This window comes from Helicoverpa zea, chromosome 16 (assembly GCF_022581195.2).
Source record: "Helicoverpa zea isolate HzStark_Cry1AcR chromosome 16, ilHelZeax1.1, whole genome shotgun sequence".
Taxonomy (NCBI): Eukaryota; Metazoa; Arthropoda; class Insecta; order Lepidoptera; family Noctuidae; genus Helicoverpa; species Helicoverpa zea.
Genome location: NC_061467.1, coordinates 5,920,249 through 5,938,197, shown reverse-complemented (window position 1 = coordinate 5,938,197; position 17,949 = coordinate 5,920,249). Strand labels below are relative to the sequence as shown.

The window sequence follows — 17,949 nt, the reverse complement described above, 5'->3', positions numbered from 1 at the left end:
AAGTTGTTGGAGTTGGAATTGCCATGACAGCGAAACAGAGGAAAGAAGTCTTTATGTGTTTAAGAAAGCCTTGTAGTTACTTCTATAAATATGATTATCACGGTCCTTTAAGTACAATTCTGCACCAGCTCCACAGAAGCAAATATCGTAAACCAGAACCTAGGACAATTGCCACCAACAATTTGACGCAAACGAGAATTAAATTCACAAGGAGTTTCAAGACAGTTCAGCGTTCCACAATTCCCTGTGGGTAAGAATTAAGTTCCAAGGAAAAATTCTAAGAAAGAAAATGTATCCATTCGTACTGAGGTTAAAAGACGGTAATAGTCAGAGAAAAACTTTGCGCATTAAACCCAAAGCAACTGCTTTTACAACATCATCATGGTAGGTGTATTAGTAGGCGCACGTTATTTATTGCGATTCCAGTAATTTGTCTATCACAAACGCCTACACAAGAGCACAGTTGAATGCGCACACATACTGTTACGAGTACAAAACACGAACACAGGATGGTTTAAATAGTTATTTAGTTAAAATCTTTTACGCCTCGGGGTTGTGATATGAAATTTTTGTCTTTATTTGTTATTCTGGACGAGTGCGTTCACCCAAAATGAGATTTATGGGGGCAATAACAATGTATAATTTCGCCCAGCGACCCCCATCTTGGGGACTTAATTATTTGAGTCACGGAATTCGAAAAACCCACGAGGAAAGCCTCATGGATCCGGGCTTTGTTATAGTTTTTTTCTCTCTCGATAAGAAGCATTCTTATACTTTTAAAACTATTTTTTGCCATTGAAAAAATAGGTGAGTATGCCTGCAAGCCGATAAGCTGGCAATCCGCTTAGTGTGCGTGGGGACCGACAAGGAATTAGCGTAAAATATATATTTTTGTTACAGTAAAATAAAAACCTTATGTCCAGTATAAGTCTGGCTGGCGGTCGCAGATTACATTATATCTTTATTGAGTTTAGCCTGTCTCACATTACGTGTAAAGGTTATCGACGATGTACCTACCTCTACGTTACATGTGTTGAAAATGAACATTTCCATGCTCATTCTACTTTCATAAAATAGTGACTCTTATGATGCCGGCAGGACCAAGCATCTAAAATGGCGACATTTATTTTATTGTAACGTTAAAAGACAATTTAGTCCTGAAACTTCTTAAATGGTCATACGTAAAATTAGGTAACTATTTCATGGAACTCGTAGAGTAATATTTTAATTTACCCTACCGTTAGTGTTTTCTTAGTAGCTAATTTATCATTTGTTCGCACTTCCAGTTCTGCACAGAATGGCCCGAAGTTGAAACACTGTACGGAATGGTTTATAAAACGTTGGAAACTAACGCTAACGCTAACGCTAACGTTTGAAAAAAACGCTAAAAAGCAAAAGGGATAGGTGCTGTTGTATTTTGTCTGAGAAGAACTGAAATATCAAATATTTTGCTTACTATGTCGCCAGTGAGGAAAACACAAACTCGACGAGCCGAACAGCACAGAATTGATACTCGAGCCAGTGTTCACGTCTTTTGTGGAGAGCTATTGCGTTTTCTTGTTGTCTGTGGAGATTTAGTTTTATGTTGAGTGGGATTGTTGGCGTCGGCGGGTCGCGCCGGCTCCGTCTCGACACAGCTTGTTGCTGCCTCGTGACGCCACCACCCCACCACCCCCTCCCACTAAAGATCCTTTTTTAATCTGGAATGGACACGCCTGTAACCATAGCCACGAGAATCCTAGAATTGCTTTGTGATATCACTGTCTACTTAGTATTTATATGGCGTCTACATAGCAAGGTTGCCGCCGTACAAACGAAGGAAGTCATCAGGGACTGTTGAGAATTAATTTGCCATGGTTGTTTTAAGTCTGCCCGTGTAACTGGGTTGAGGAGGTCAGATAGGCAGTCGCTTCTTGCAAAGCACTGGTACTCAGCTGAATCCGGTTAGACTGGAAGCCGACCCCAACATGATTGGGAAAAGGCTCGGAGGATGATGGTTGTTTTAAGTCTAAATAATTAACAACTTCTGAAGACTTGTGCACAACGATAGGTACAACAATTTCTAATAATGTTTAGGCACATTATTTAAGACAGTATCTTATATTGTTAGCTTCAGACAAACGGCTATCTATTAGTTATTACTTGGAAGTTAATTATTCATTCAAGTAGTACGAACGAGACTGGTACGATTCAGGAAATTATATAACTTGCTAGTGAATAGATAGCGAACATGAGCGACTCGGGATAGTGCTATAATTCTCTGCAAAGATCGCTCGTCTCGAACTAACAAAGTTATTGTCCATTCAAACTTCGATGGACATAAATTCGATACGACCAGGAATCAAAATCAAATTCGATTCGGACAGGGATAGTGTCTTATTTCATGTCATGACTTTATTGTGTTTCGTCTTGATTTAAAGCGAAAGTGGATCTATTGAGATTTCACTGCTCGTTTAATGGAATTACACACGGAGATCACGTTAGCCTGTTAAAGTCAGCGTCGGCAGCGTGGCCAATACGTTCGTGCAGTCTTTAAAGTTGTCGCTTTGAACGTTAGCCAATAAGAGGCAATAAAATTGCTCCTAGTAGCTACTCCTCGGCTTCAGTGAGAGCGACCAGGATCAAATAAAGTGGGGTTTTACTAAAAGCATTGAATGGCCAACAGTTTTACGCTCTCGAGACTTTATTAGACGAATAAAATAACATTTTTGTGTCATCAATGCCTTTGTTATATAGTTTAGAAATAACACTTGCTTATAATATTCAATAGAAAGACCGCGAATCTTTATTTATTGGAAACAGTTCTGTAATTAGAATGAAGGCGCTCGGCTAAGTGAAATTCTTAATTGAGTGGGCGATCACAGACGAGGTCAACCCTTCGGTGCGACGGCGTCGGCTCCGCAAATTACGACCCGCCAGACGTTTCAACTAGTCGCAGTCACATCTTTGGCCTCCCCCGGGCGTCGACCGCATCTAATCCGTCCCGGCTGGTCTGATTACCGGCAGCTCGCAGGCGGCCCGCAAACAAAGCCGCGATGACGAGCGCACTTGTCTTCCATGAATTCCGGATACCGCTCCCAAATTGTTCGACTGCCAGCAATGTTAATAATCTGTACTATGCCTCCACTGTTTCTACTTTATCAATGGGTACCTGATAGAGCGTCACGCTTGTATTTAATATTGAATATCCATTTTATTGAATAGACTGCGTTTTTTGTTTGGTGTTTACAAATGTCAGGTGGAACAGTCGTGACAAACCTTTATGATAGATTTTTTGTTGTTCGTTTCCGCCTATTGGTAGTACAAGTCGCTACTTATTACTACGTTACTCAAATGTTTTTGTACCAGTATAGAGACGCAATAAAAAAGTCGTCTAAGTAGCCATAGACGGCGCGGGTGAGTCATGAATTATAACGCAAATCTCAGCAATTTCCCCGAACTCTAAATAACGAACAAGCACAAAAAACGTCATCAGTCACTCGATTCACTGAAAAATGTTTACCTTGTGTCAGGTCAGTTACGTTACGTTATGCCAACAGTTTTATATTACAGTTTACATCATTTAATATAAATATTTTATATGCATTGTGACTATTATAATCTTATTATGATAGGAGTGAAGATTGATTGGCTACTTATCTATTTGATTTAATTACATATACGACATGCACCTATTTCATTGTAATCTTTCATTTAGCTATGTATTTTGTATAACAGTTAAGTGTTACTTGCATCATTTGAATTCCCTTTAATTTCCTGTTTATTTTATTAATTTCCTTTGAAGAAGGAACAAAAAATGTGAGTAAGACAGTACGCACATTAGTGTCGGTAGTATCGCAAGCAGTCACCCGATCGGAGCCGTTGACGCACTTGGCACATGCCAGCAATCTGACCCCAGTACTGAATTACTGATCCGATCGCTGTTTGCGTCCAATATGGCTCATGGCCACACTGACAATGCATTTCATATTAAAAAGCTCCCAGAAAGTAATGCAGTTGTAAAATGCATAGAGCGTGCCGTGACTGCATCATTATGTGAGTATACAGCTCGTCCGAGTACAACTGCGAGGGGACATTATTCAGCAGTTTTTGCTCTGACTGGCGGCACATTTGTATGCGATTCGCTTCGGCGGCGGCTGCCCGCGACGCGAGATTAGCGCCTGCCACCGTACACGCTGCGTGATTAAACTGTTTCCGCTTTGCAGATATTCCGTTTTGTCTCTGTATCTCGCGTCGATGTCAACAACAACGGTTAAATATTCATCTCGCACTGTTTTATCCGACCAATAATTTGAGGTTTAATATCGCTTGTGGAACGATAACGGTGCGTTGCGTAGACGGCGTGCGACTAACATAACAGTTCTAAACAATTTTGTGAATGCAACGTGTTGCATCGTAATAAGGAATTCCACACCGCTAGCGGTACACTGACGCCAACTCCGGCGTACTGCAAAAGTGCCTTATGTACTTTGGCATTAATGTGTTGTTGCACACACACACACAGGCGGTACGTGTCGGTATGTGTGTCATCTCGGTGTAGTGGTGCGGTGCGGAATGCGGCCGCGTCCTTCGGCGTACGCCGCGCCGGATCATTTGCACACAGGCGCGCCAGTTCCTATCCAATCCAGGCAGACATTTTATTGCTTCCCAACTATCATTTATACACTGGTTGAGTTCTGAAAAGCTTTGTATGTTAGGCCACTTGATGACTTCTAAGAATACGGCTCGGGGTCACTCGAGAAGGTTACAGCCGGTCTGAGGTCTAGCGGTAGTGTATATCTGCGCGCTCACTTCACAGTTTACTTTAACAGCGCTTGCACTTACTTATATTTAAACAGGTTTGAAAGCTTTGATTGTTAAAAGCGCGGTTAGGCTTAGCGGTGTAGTTCCTAGCTAAGCACCTAGATATGTACTAGGTAAAGTAATTGAACCCATGTATGGGTAAGGTAAGTAATGGCGTGGAATGGCATGAAGAAAATATGCCTTAAATCATCATTAAACAAATAACTCTAGAAAAGAACCTCCTTTTTAAAGCTGCTTAAAAACCTAGCGAGAGGTAGTTACAGCGACTTGGTAAGTTAGCAATCTCGTACAGGGAGTAATAATTGCCAGGCTAGGAAGCGCAGTGCCTGCATGCAGAATACATTGCGGAGCCCCGGGGAGATTTATTGTTCACTCGCGCTCAGAATGCCGTAATGGTGTCGCCAAACTATGAGAAGAACGGGCTTGCCGCGATCGCCCAAATATGAGTGTAACGCCTTTACTTGGAGCCATAAAAATTCTTTGTCTGGATTCCAACAATGTGTATGGTCCGCATAAATAACGATATGGTACGTAGCCAAAAAGCAAGTAGACAGAACCTATCAAGCCTAGTTGAGGATGAAATATGTGAGTAAATGTATAACCCAAAAGGCCGCTTTTTTCTACTTGTTCTCTTTTTATTACATAAGATATTTAACAGTTCAACGCAACACAAATGACTTAAGGGCTTACAGCTTGTAATCAAAACGTCAAAATAAAAAATGATCTAGGGCGATATTGTTTCATGTCATAAAAAGTCTTCACGCTCAATGCTAAGCATGTTTAGACAGCCAAATGCCACAAATGGTATTTCAATTTGCTTCGAAAATATTATAAAAGCATTTTCATGTGACTTTTCATCAAATCTGTAATATTGAACAAACTAAGAGTATGTTATTTGAGTGACATATGACGGGACGAATGTACTATTATAAGGGTTCTTGGGCAGATACGACAGCCTAAAAAAATATAAGTAGAAAGCCGGCTCGAAGTTGAAGCGAGATAATCTTTTAAAAGACATAATTTTTTATGAGTTGTAAAAATAATATTTTTGTTACCGTGTAAAATATTTATAGCTCTGTACAAAACAGGAATTTGTATGAAATTGGACATTGTCTTCGTAATGATGTAATTAATGTTTACAATAATACTTTCGAGCTTATAACCCGCCCGTGCTGGTGGCGTGTTACTCTTAATTGCACTCAATTACTCATTAACGTTACTTTCATTGACATGCCAACAGTTACAAATTGGTGAAACGTGCGTACTTGTGTGTTCATGATCGACTAGATTTTTCACATTGCTTCACTTACAATAACATTCCTACGTTTTAAAGATTGATATTATCATAGGTTACAAACTTTACTGAAAAACTAAATAATAGATGTGCCTGAATAAAAAAACAACAAAATAATTGAAGAAGAAATAAAATATGCGTACCTATAAGAGAATTCTACAAAATAACGAGGAAATAATTCACGATAAAATTGTACTGTAAGCGGTGTAAAAATGCCGACTTAAAATAATGTTCATATTTTATTTCAGTGTTGTCGTAGAGAGATTTATTATGTTGTTACATGTATTTTTAAACCGCTTCGGATTTGTTCCGCATCTGCATACGAACTTGAGTCATAGGACGTTCCTATTGGTCATTAGCATTAGCCTAATAGGAACTATGTTTACTATCTCATCAACTGGAACTGGGTTGCTGTTTGAAACGTTATTTACTGTAAATATCAACTTATCCAGAGTTTGCAATGGATTTCATAAATACTTTATACGGCATAAAATATCATACTAAGGAGCAACTTTAAGCTGTGCTATGAAGTTAAAACTGTGCTTAGAAATATATTAAAAACTCTAACTGTTTATGTAGTAGAGTCATACAAGTCAGTACTATTTCAGTCAACAAATCTGGTGCCAACAGATGTTTATTTATTAAAACTGTCCGTACCCCGACCGTGGCGCGTGGGGCAAAAAACCGTCGAGATAAGGGTTCCACAAAAGGAAATGACGAAATCCTTACTGATTGGGATTACCAACGTACTAAAAGCGTTGTAAATGCTGTAACAGATAACATTGGGTCAGATCACAATGGATGGATCAACAATACATAAGTGTAAGCCGAAATGTGACGCATAGTTATCGATTTCTAATCATACGCCCCCGCGCCGGACGGCCACACCGATTGTGGAAATGTGTTCTCACATGTAATGTTGCCATATTCAATATTCTACAGCTGTCGGTAAACGCAGATACGATTAGGACTTTTTATGCTTTGTTATTCAAATTCCAATAGAAACATGTTAACCGACAAAGTGGTTCGATAAGAACGTGTCTAACACAAGTAAATGGCGCATGGCGTGGCGACTTTTTTATAATCTCTAATACGGCTGGTAGCAGTCGTAAGCATATAAATCATGAAATATTATACGGTACTATTGTCCCTGTTGTGTTCACTCAGACCAATCTCAGTAAAAATAATTTCTTTCCGCCATGTGTATGTATTTGTCATTGTGTTTCTCCCTGACAATGCGTAGTGGAGCCTCGTTTGTTATCAATAGTAGAACCGCCGACGGGCTAGCTCTATATTCACATACAGTGTGTATTTAAAGTTAGCCACAGTGCGTGAAGGGTTGCAAGTCCTCCCCTATTTACTATTTAGCAGATTATTCCGGTTTCCCAGTACCATTGTTACATATCGTCCTAGCACCCACGCATTCATTATTAATCGTCGCTATTCACAGAATTTTATATCACAATGATTGTTTTAAAATTAATCTTTTTTTCCTAAAATGTGGCCTGCCTATTATAGATTAACAGGATGTATGTTTTATTCAACTATATACACATTTGGGCTTTGTAATATTATGATCACGTAACAATATGATGAACGTGTTCAACATACATAAGTGGTTGAGGAAACAGATTATTTTGAACGCACTGATAAAATAACAACAGTTATTGTTATCAATACAGTGCAATTACTTATTTTAATTAGAGGCTGATATAATCAACGATGTTATTATCTGACCCGGTAATTGAATCGGGAATCTAATAACGGTCCTTTTCACATAGAAAATGTACTTAGAGCCTATCGAATTAAAAGGCTTCATGATTACAGACTACCGGAGAAAATACTTCCCAAAACATTTATTTTGGTTTGTTTACCAAACTGAAGTCTTCATGCCCAGTAAATAAATATCAAAAGTCATTTTTGAGTTTTATGCGTCGAAATTTCTTCCCAACAAAAATAAAAAGTTCAATTTAACCTCTATTTCTAACTTCTAAGAAAGGTAATTTTCTAATACGTTCTTACTAAATATAATAGTTTGGGTTGAATAGTGTTATTTAAAGTGGTAATGAGGGTAGGGAATGTCCCGGCCGGTCACGCGATGTCCGGGCCGCTGTTTGGACGTACGGCCGCATGGTAATAAGCCTTCCACCTAAATTGCCTTAACAATTTATTTTATTTCAAAATATTCATTTACTTGTAATTTTTACCCTTCATTTTTTCATAGAAATATAGGCCTGTATTTAATTTACACGGAACTAATGTTACATTTAAAATTCTTTGACCATTGTGGGACGTATTTGTGAAAATATTTGCATAAATATAGGTAACATCAACGCTGAAAACCACAGTATTGTATTGTATGTGCAGTACATATGTAGATGGAAGTTTCGAGTAATCCCGCGGGGATGACGCATGATTACTGATTGTCTCCTTTTGACTTTGTTGTCTGCTGCACGCTCAGAGCGAAATTCATTTCACCTCGCAAAACAGTTAAACACAAAATAGACATAGGTAAGTGCAAAAGAGACCAAATCAGATAATGTTTTATGTCATTCTCAAGTTCTGTGATATAATTCTGCTCGATACGATCATTTATGTTACCTAATCTTCGATTTTAATCAAGGATATGCGTCGTAACATTAGACGCCAGACGTAGAAACGTTAAGCATTTACAATTTAAATTCCATGTCTTCGTAATGCATTCTTGTAAGTCTACATTTAGCCGTTATTTTAGTTTCAATTTGCCGCAGTCGGCTGGTATTAACGCAGACGTGCATTTGCTTGTAATGTAAGGGGTAAATCAGTCTGGACGGTGGTGGGGTGCGTGGGTGGGGCGCGAGGGACTTTGATTGATGACGATGGGGCCACATTGTGCGTACGTTTGCCCATTGTCCGAGCAACGTGAATCGAAACAACTGGACCAGTAACACAAATGAGCTCTTTTATTGCTGACGATTATCCCTCATACGATACGAGTGTTTACATTTTCAAGATATTATGACAATTGTTCGTTTATATTTCGTTCACAAGCTACGATTATTCTGCTAACACGTGGATTTTTTTCTTTGTTTTCACAAATTCGTCTTATTCCTAACGCACATAACGATAAACTTATCAGAAGGACGAGGAAGTTTCCCAAAGGCAATTGTTTCACAAATCATAAAAAATGTACCAATATCAAATAAAGGTGTTGTGAGTGGAACGACAGTTTCCAAACAAATAAATGAACTGAAAGAAATTTCTCGAGAGGGTACAAACATGAAACGCGAGCGAGTGCACGGTTGTGAGACTTGTCGATCGTACGACGTCCCATGAAATAGCTTGGAAAATAACTCCATTCCCGCGGGCACGACTGCGATTCAATCAAGTCTGATTCACAATTTTGGAGTTCGTTTACTGAACTGGCGAGTAAATTGAGAAAACGCAACCAAAATAGCCTAGGGATTGAGAGAGAAAAGGATTTCGCATTTAGGTAATCGTTTTACGTCGTACAGCCAATTACCAAAATCCAGGGAATCAGGGAAGTAGGAGATAATGCTTGTGGCTTACACGATCGTAAACAGGCGAGCGCGCTCCAACGTTACCGTTTTATTTTCGCTTTTAATTCATTTAGAAGTACAATGTAAGAGTGGGCTACATTCACAGGGACCTGTCAATATTCTCGGGTATATCTTCACTTAAAAGGCAACAGAGTTGTAATGCTATTAGAGCAAAAAGCTTTTCACTTTGAATCTTGGAACTGTTGTAACGTTTTGCTGTATTATACCGTCTGCGCGGCTTCGCAAGGACTGACTTCGATCGGAACGAGAGTTTTTGTGAAACTAAAAGTGCACTATGACATAATCCTGTATAGTTTTTGCAAAGGGAAATGATTTCACAAGTCGTGCAACTTCGGGTTATGACAACTTAGATTTGTAGGTTTTAGTTTGAATTGCAAATCGCGATTATCTAATATGGAAAGCGGTTCCAATCACACGGGTGTTTAGTCCGCAATATGCCGGAGATATTTCCCTCTACGAGACGTTGACATTGCCCAAATTAAACCCCAATATTGAATGTAACATTCTGTTATCCAACCGTTATTGATCTACATAATACAGAAATATGTGTAATTCCCGTACGCTGAAAAGTTAGAAGTCTTATAAGATTTGATTGGCGAAAATCTGGTTGTGTCATGCTGATTTTATACCATATATATATAACTAGCTTCCGCCAGCGGCTTCGCCCGCGTGGTGTGTTGATAAAAACTAGTCTATGTGTCAATCCAGGGTATCACCTATCTACATACCAAATTTCAACCAAATCGGTCCAGCCATTTTTGCGTGATTGAATAACAAACATACATCCATACATTCTCACAAACTTTCACATTTATAATATAAGTAGGATGGTTTTATACGCAGTGCCTTAAATGCGGGAACAATAAAAGTTTCAAATGCGTATAAGTTCTGAGTTTTCTTTTTCACGTATATAAAACAAAATATCTACAAATGGTAGGTAATTTTATTAAGAGCGGTATGCTTGTGTATGACCTCATATAAATCTAGCAGATGGTATCTGACCTCTCGGGGGATGAGGCACGCTAATTTATTTAGCGTAACATCGTTACATTAAGATTTATACTCCAAGAAACTTCCTTAGATTTAGACTCAGTATTTACGTCAATTTCATTAAATACTATGTACATCGTACACTATATTGTTATTTTCATATCCTTCCAATTTTATAGCAAACAAATCGATAATCTTATTGAAAAGGTTAAATTGATACAGAAGTTGAATAGGCTCCTTTTAGTCTTGGTTGAAAAAAGAAACAAACTTACTTCAAAGTAATAAAACACAGACAGACAATGTGTCAGGTTCAGAAGGCTGTCAGTATTGAATGGCGTGGCCGATTGTTTGCGCAAGGTGGAGGTCAGGCCGCTGCTCTCCGGCCGGCAATGCACTCCGCTCTAACGTCATAACCTGACACTATATTTGCACAATTTGACAGACTATTGCTTCAATCAATTACCTTTGTGTACGTTATAAAACCGTGAAGCAATAAACCGAGAACCCTTACGACTTTTACGTCATAGAACACTCAGGCGTGTCTAAATAAAAGAAAAGCCATGATTGGGCGTCCGCCAGTGTCACATCTTGAGATGTCATATGCTGTAATTCTGATTGATTGTGTTTGTATTTATTAAGCACACGTGTTCGCCCCCGCATTATCAGTTTATGTGCTTACTCCTCCGCGTATTCAAGGAAGGTATGATAAATGTATTGCACATTGCTTCCCTAAACCCTTCCTAGGATATTTATATTCCGGACTCCTTCTGTCGTCACGTATCGATTCATTTGGTTCTTATGCGAGGCGGACGGTGACTAATGACGTGAGTCCGGCGAATAATGTCGTCCATTTTAGCGAGGAATATAGTAAGCTGGCAGGAGACAACTACTGATGTACCTTGTTGACAACTTCGTTCCGATAATGATCGTTTGCGCCGGCTTATCGGATGTCATTAGCAAGCTTCATATCTGTGTCATTAAATAAATATTAGGTTTTGTGGAACACTCATAAAGTGTGACTGTAGTACTCTAGATCCGCCCACGGAATATGATACAGTTACCTAATCATACTTATTACCTACTACGTTATCTACATACATGAGTTACGACCCTACTTTGTAAATGAAAATCCCCTGAAGGTAATTTTCTAAATTCCTCGTTTCCCACAGTTAACCTCATCATGAAACGTACTTTGTTGGCACCGACTTATTATAGATGCCATTACCATAGATATTCAGTTGGAAGATTTGCGGCATGCGATTACGAATATTAATATTTAGGTTAATTAAACTTGAAAGTTAAATCGGCTTGCTTGATAACGGAACGAATAATCCGGTAAGATTTAACGATTTATTGTAGGTGCGTGGTGCGGTGGATAGGCATTACAGTATTGCTATAGATAATATTAAGTTAATTAAATTAATATTACGGATCAAAAACATAACCCTTATTTTTAATCGGGTAAAAGAAGCAGGTAATAGACCTTTTTGTGTCGGGGTTAATCCGACCCTTGACACTGCGACCGTTTCATAAAAGATGGTTGATTACCGATAATTTCAAGAGCGTTAACTCATTACAGCATCAAACACGTAAGTATTCTAATTTGTAACTGAGAGTATTTTCAAAGTGTGCTGTCTGGAGGTGCAAAACACGTAGGTACCTAAATAACAAATTGCTGAAACGGAGCGAGGGCTGAGTTTGGGCGGCGCGGCGCTCGGTCGTCGGCCGCGGCCGCCGCCCTCCCCTTATAAATACATCGACAGAAGACAAAAGCAGATGCACTCCGCGAAACATTTTTAATTTTAATGATGCGACTTTCGCAGGAGTCAGTTTGCAACGAACTACTAAGACGTAAAATGTTTATTTTGGTTGTGCTGTCTGCTCTTCTAATAACGTTGTTTGCGGACAGACGTTGAACAGAATAGTTTTACGGTAATGCTTCGGATCGTTGCTTGCTACTCTCGCGTTTAATCGTGCCGTGAACAAGAGCATATCCAGGAGATTTTAAATAAATTTTCTTTAAGATTTCTATAATTGCCGGTTACATATTGAAGACGTTTTTATTCTCGAGATATTTATTAATCCACATAGATATTTTAAAGGTAGGTAGTTAAGTCTGGCAAGTAAATATGCAAGTTTTTCGCAACGAACGATTGGAACCTCTTATCTAGACAAGACATAAGCGTATACCTACATGTGAACATGCACGAGGTCAAGAGCTACTGGTATATGTGTTCATAAATAGCGACATTATTTATTATACTTCTACCGATTGTAATTATACGCAGTCTTATATATAAATAGCCCACCCTATCTTATTTTGACCTGGCTGTACCGGACATTGGACATAAATTGCAATGTTGCTTTCTAGGGACTCGAATCTTTGCTCAAAAACAGCAATTCATGAATGGCTTTGGATTGCAAATAAATATACAAACCAACTAAATTATCCTAAGTTATATGAAGGAATAAAATATAATTAATATTAGAAGAGAAAAAATAAAACGATCCGTAAAGAATTGAGCGCTAGTATTTGCACTAATAGCGCAGTTCCGCTCCTATAAGGAAGAACAGCCAAGACGGTACCTTTTAAATCGGCTCAATCAATTGAATAAACGCCGCGTCTAAACGGCACAAATCCGAGAGAAAAGGAAAACAATTAATTAACTCATTTCCCGCAATTAACGAAGGACGGACACGAAATTACTTAAGCATCTCTGGGTAATCAGCGCCGTGGGTATCCGGCGGGTGGCGGAAGACAGCTTTCCCCGGTCGCTCGGCTCAATCCACGGCGATACCTCGGCCGCCCTTTGTCCAACACAACAATACTGTTTTCAGTGAATCGAATTGAAACAAAACGATAAACACGCTATCTTTTATGCCTTGTTATTACACCGATCAACGATATTTTCTTTGGCTATATTTGTAGTTTGCAAATGTCTATATTTGACAATGGCGTCAATAGACTAGATAATTACGAACACAATAATGATTTCTAAAAGTATTTTTTAGTTTTTTGGATCACGTGTAACCCTATCACAATGTTGAGTATAAAAGACTCACAAAATGTGCAACTAATTAGCCTACCTACGCTCCTTTATAAAGCGCTCAATTGACCTCCGAGGGTTGCATTAAAGGCACCCGGTGTTCAAAGGAGCGAGTGGTGCGGTTTCAAAGAAAGCGCCTCGTAAGGCCGGCCTCACACTGTGGCGCAGGGGTCGAGGAAAGGCGCGTTCTGTGAAAATGATCGCGTTCACTGTTCTCGGTGCCCGTCGTGTTTACAAACAAGCATTTAATTGACGCAGGAATTCCAAACACCGCCGGTGTTAAAGGAAAACAAGCATCTCTCTCCTCGCTACTGTCGTTTACAGCCGGGTGTAAGCCGACACAATTTTGCGAGCGAAATATTTTTTACAAAGGTTAGAAGAAATATGTACGTAAAATGGAAGGGCAATAATACTTCCCCTTTCCTTAAACTGTAAGATCATTTGCTCGGTTGCAGAGAGACTCGCAACACAATGATTTTCAACGAATTACCTACGAAAGTATAAATAAAACAAGGTGTATTACATCCCAGTTTATAAAGCGCTTTATGTCTGTGAAGCGTACAGCATGCATTATTCACAGAGAAGAATAATCTGTGTACTAAATAATACAATGTATAGTAAGTTCAACTCAGTCGTGCGCGCGGCCCTATGTGTGGGTAACCCTTGTACATATACAGTGACTTTGTGTGCGTGACAAGAGGTACAGTCGGGTACAAATACAGTTATTTAGGGGTTGTATACGGCTGTTTAAAGTACAGTTATTACGTAATTTAGTTTATTTATTTATAATGATTCTGTATCGCTACTTGAAAAATCAAATGATGAATTTTCGGATTCGCTACTTTCACCAATGTTAATTATAAATTCTGACTCCATGTCAAAATGTCTATAGTATTCTTCTTTTTTCTTTTGTACATGTCGACAAGTATTACCCAACATCCCTTCATCAATTTGACTTAAACGTTCATTTATGAGTTTCATTATTTCCGTCTTATTTTGGTCGACATTATGCGAAGCAATATAATTTTTTAAAATTCCCCACACATTTTGTTTCCATTATTATACTAAATTATAGGTCTTTTACATTCTTAGTCCACACATTTATTTATTGTCCGCGTACCCCGAGCTAGAAAATATGTAAGGAGTATTTAATTCATCTTAGATATTTCACTTCATTTATTTCTTAGATACTGTCAATGTCAATTTGAAAAGCCGTATGAGAAAATAATGATAAACTGTAAAATGTAATAATAAAAAGCTTTGAATGTTGTTTCATTTTTTTGAAACGCTACCTGACTCCTTAAAACATTTTCTCCGTGAAGAACTAGACATTTTCGTAAACGACTGTACCCATAACAAAAAGCGATGAGAACACGTCATGCTCGGACGACGTCACTGTCACACGAATGAAAGTTGTATATTTACAAGCCGACGCACACATAGGGCCGCGCGCAAATCTGAGTTGAACTATCTATACCTTGTACCGGGGGGACGCGAGCTTCTTTTATTTTTAATGAAATCTCCTTGTTTGCTTAATTGCGTGCGCTACGAGGCTGTATTACGTTACGAAAATACAAAATTTACGCGGCTAGGACTTTTTGTTGAGGGTTTTAACAAAATTATTATTCACATTTCTAGTAAACTATTCACATGAAATTTTCTGGAAATATTACAAGAGCTAATTCTTTTGATTAATACTTGAGCATACCTAATAGCAAAGTAAAATCGTAGCTGAATATTTTAAATAAAATATTTCCTGAGGAAGTCCCCGGGCACAACACATGCGGGAGACAAGTTAAGCCATCCGATTTGTAATCGTCGTTAAATCGTTCTGGCAACTGGGAAAACTTCTGGAACGAGAATACAAGTTTTGGATACGATTATCTTTTATGCAATAGAAAATCTTATAAAACCGATATTTTTGGTCGTATTTTTCACCGTCTCTAAACAGAAACTAAAGGTACTAACTGGGTTAGTGTCTGATTTTAGGAAGATTTGGATCAATATGAATTCATCGTTTTACGTGCGGATAAAATGGACTCTAGCCAAACCATAAACAATACTGAAGGCGCGCTTTTTATGAATATCTAACATTCGATAGATACCGAAAGATTTATGGCTGTCGGACGCTGGGATTATTTCTTGCGAATTCAAGACAAGCGGTGTCAGTTTGTCTGAATATTCATTAGCTCCTAAGTTGGGGAGTTAATACCGCATCCGATTAATGTTGATATTTTCCCGCATTTAGCTTTCGTTATTCAAGCGAGGGAGCTGCCAGCACGATTCTACGATTTGTTTTGGTGACACATTAGGGACTGTTGGACATTAGAACGCTTTTTTTGTGAGACAACTTTAATTAATTTTAGTTGTAAGAGGTAAACATTAGGCCACATATTTCATTAAACGATTAACAACGCCGGAAATTGTTCCAAAGCCTACGTCAAAGTTCGAAATGTTTAGTGGTGTTTGACGGGACCGCGGAACTTTGAAGGAGGTACTAATAACAGCATCGCATCAAGTATTTAACAGTCGGCCACTGTAGGCACGCAGCGGCGCCTACCCTGGCGGCCACTAAAACAAAACTTAATCGCCGTGCAAAGCCGCAAGAAAATTCCACTGGCGGAAACCGCAGACCGTTTTAAGTAAAATATTAAATGCGCTGTAGGATTTGTTCGCGTACGGGCACAGGCTGGTTTTCATATTTGATGAAGCGCTCGCTCCCCGTCGACGACGTTTTGTCTGGCCCTTAATTGCGGAGTGATGCGTCCGCGGCGCGGCTCTCGCCCAAACTCGGCGTTCGCACAAGAAAATATTAAAACGTCCCGTGGCGCTCCGCCGGCTTACTCAGCGGACTAACTGTTTATTGCCAGCCTAGAGCCGTTAACGCCTATAAATTTTATGTGTATTCGCAATGCCGCCGCCGTAAAATGTTGCAATATTGCTAAAACTCCTAGTTTTTTTGTACATTTACGAAACCTGCTTCTAGTTTTCAGCTACAATGAAAGTTACAGGAATGCCTGGCGCAGAAGCTTTAATATTAAAAACATTCACTAAGAAGCCAGCCGTATTTAATTAGTAATTATCTTCTAATTATAATATTCTTTACTCTGCGTGACTTGCAAATTAGATGACTTTAGTAAAAACATCACGATAATTAATCATTTTCCTTATGCACGTCTGCGATAAAATCAGACAAGTTTAACGTTCAAGAAAGAATTTACTTTTTACGAAATTATGGGAAACATGACTGTTCCTACAAAGTACTTACTGTTCGATGAACATTTCTGTGCTGAACTTGCAGTTCAATGTTCACCTAGAACTGATTTTACTAAATAATATTTTCTTGCGGCACACAACGACGGAAACCCTCATAAAGCATTACGTTTACAGTTCCGCATCTATTCCATATAAAAATTACATTAGCACGTCATTCTATGAAATTTACAGTTGGATCGTAACGAGCGGGATGGTCAGAAGAAACAAACAAGACACGCACTGTTGCCTTCAATTACTGCTCGTACAATATACGACGTCGTAAAGAGATCTCGAAGGCTTCGAGGGACAGTTGTCGCAAACACTTGGGTCTCAATCACGGAGTAAGGAAATATGACCGGAGATGCCGTAATGCAAGTAGGTCCGGCGTCGTCTTCTAGGTCGAATACGTATGGTGGGCAAGGCACGACCAACACGATCAGTTACGAGTGAACTAACGAGGCGTTCGGGTTCTTTGAGACTGTCAACGATTTTTGGTAAGTAATACCTACATAAAATGGTCAGGTCCAAAGAAGGCGTATAACAGGAAAGTTCCTAGTTTACCGCTCACCCGCATTTTGGCGCGCTTCTTTCTTGGGCTATTTTCTGTTATGGTACCTCCACTAGTCATTTTGTTCCCCGTGGTCTCGATACTGGCCACTTGACAAATCGCTACACACATTCCGAATCGTTTGTTACACCCAAGTTACCTGAGGCCCGCACTATCAACCCATTTTGGGCCCGACACGTTTCAATTCGCACGCTGTAAAATACTATTGCGATTTACGAAGGGTTAAGTTTTGACTATATTATGGATAGTTTATTGGTTGGGTTTGTGATCTTTGATGTCTTTTGGAGTGTGTTTATTATGAGATATCTACTCATGAAATTAGACATCTATTTTTGAGCATTCTACGTCTAATGGGAAGTCTATCATTGGCAATTTTAAAGCCTTAAAATATTATAATAGTCTTTCCTTAAAAATAGTCGATTACCCTGCATG

General features: G+C 39.0%; 1 protein-coding gene across 8 annotated transcripts in view; it reads right to left on the bottom strand.

Moving 5' to 3' along the window:
* The window catches only part of LOC124637779 (protein alan shepard), a 67,468-nt gene that overhangs the window by 18,992 nt on the left and 30,527 nt on the right, over window positions 1-17,949 (bottom strand). The gene's annotated exons all lie outside the window — the stretch shown is intronic.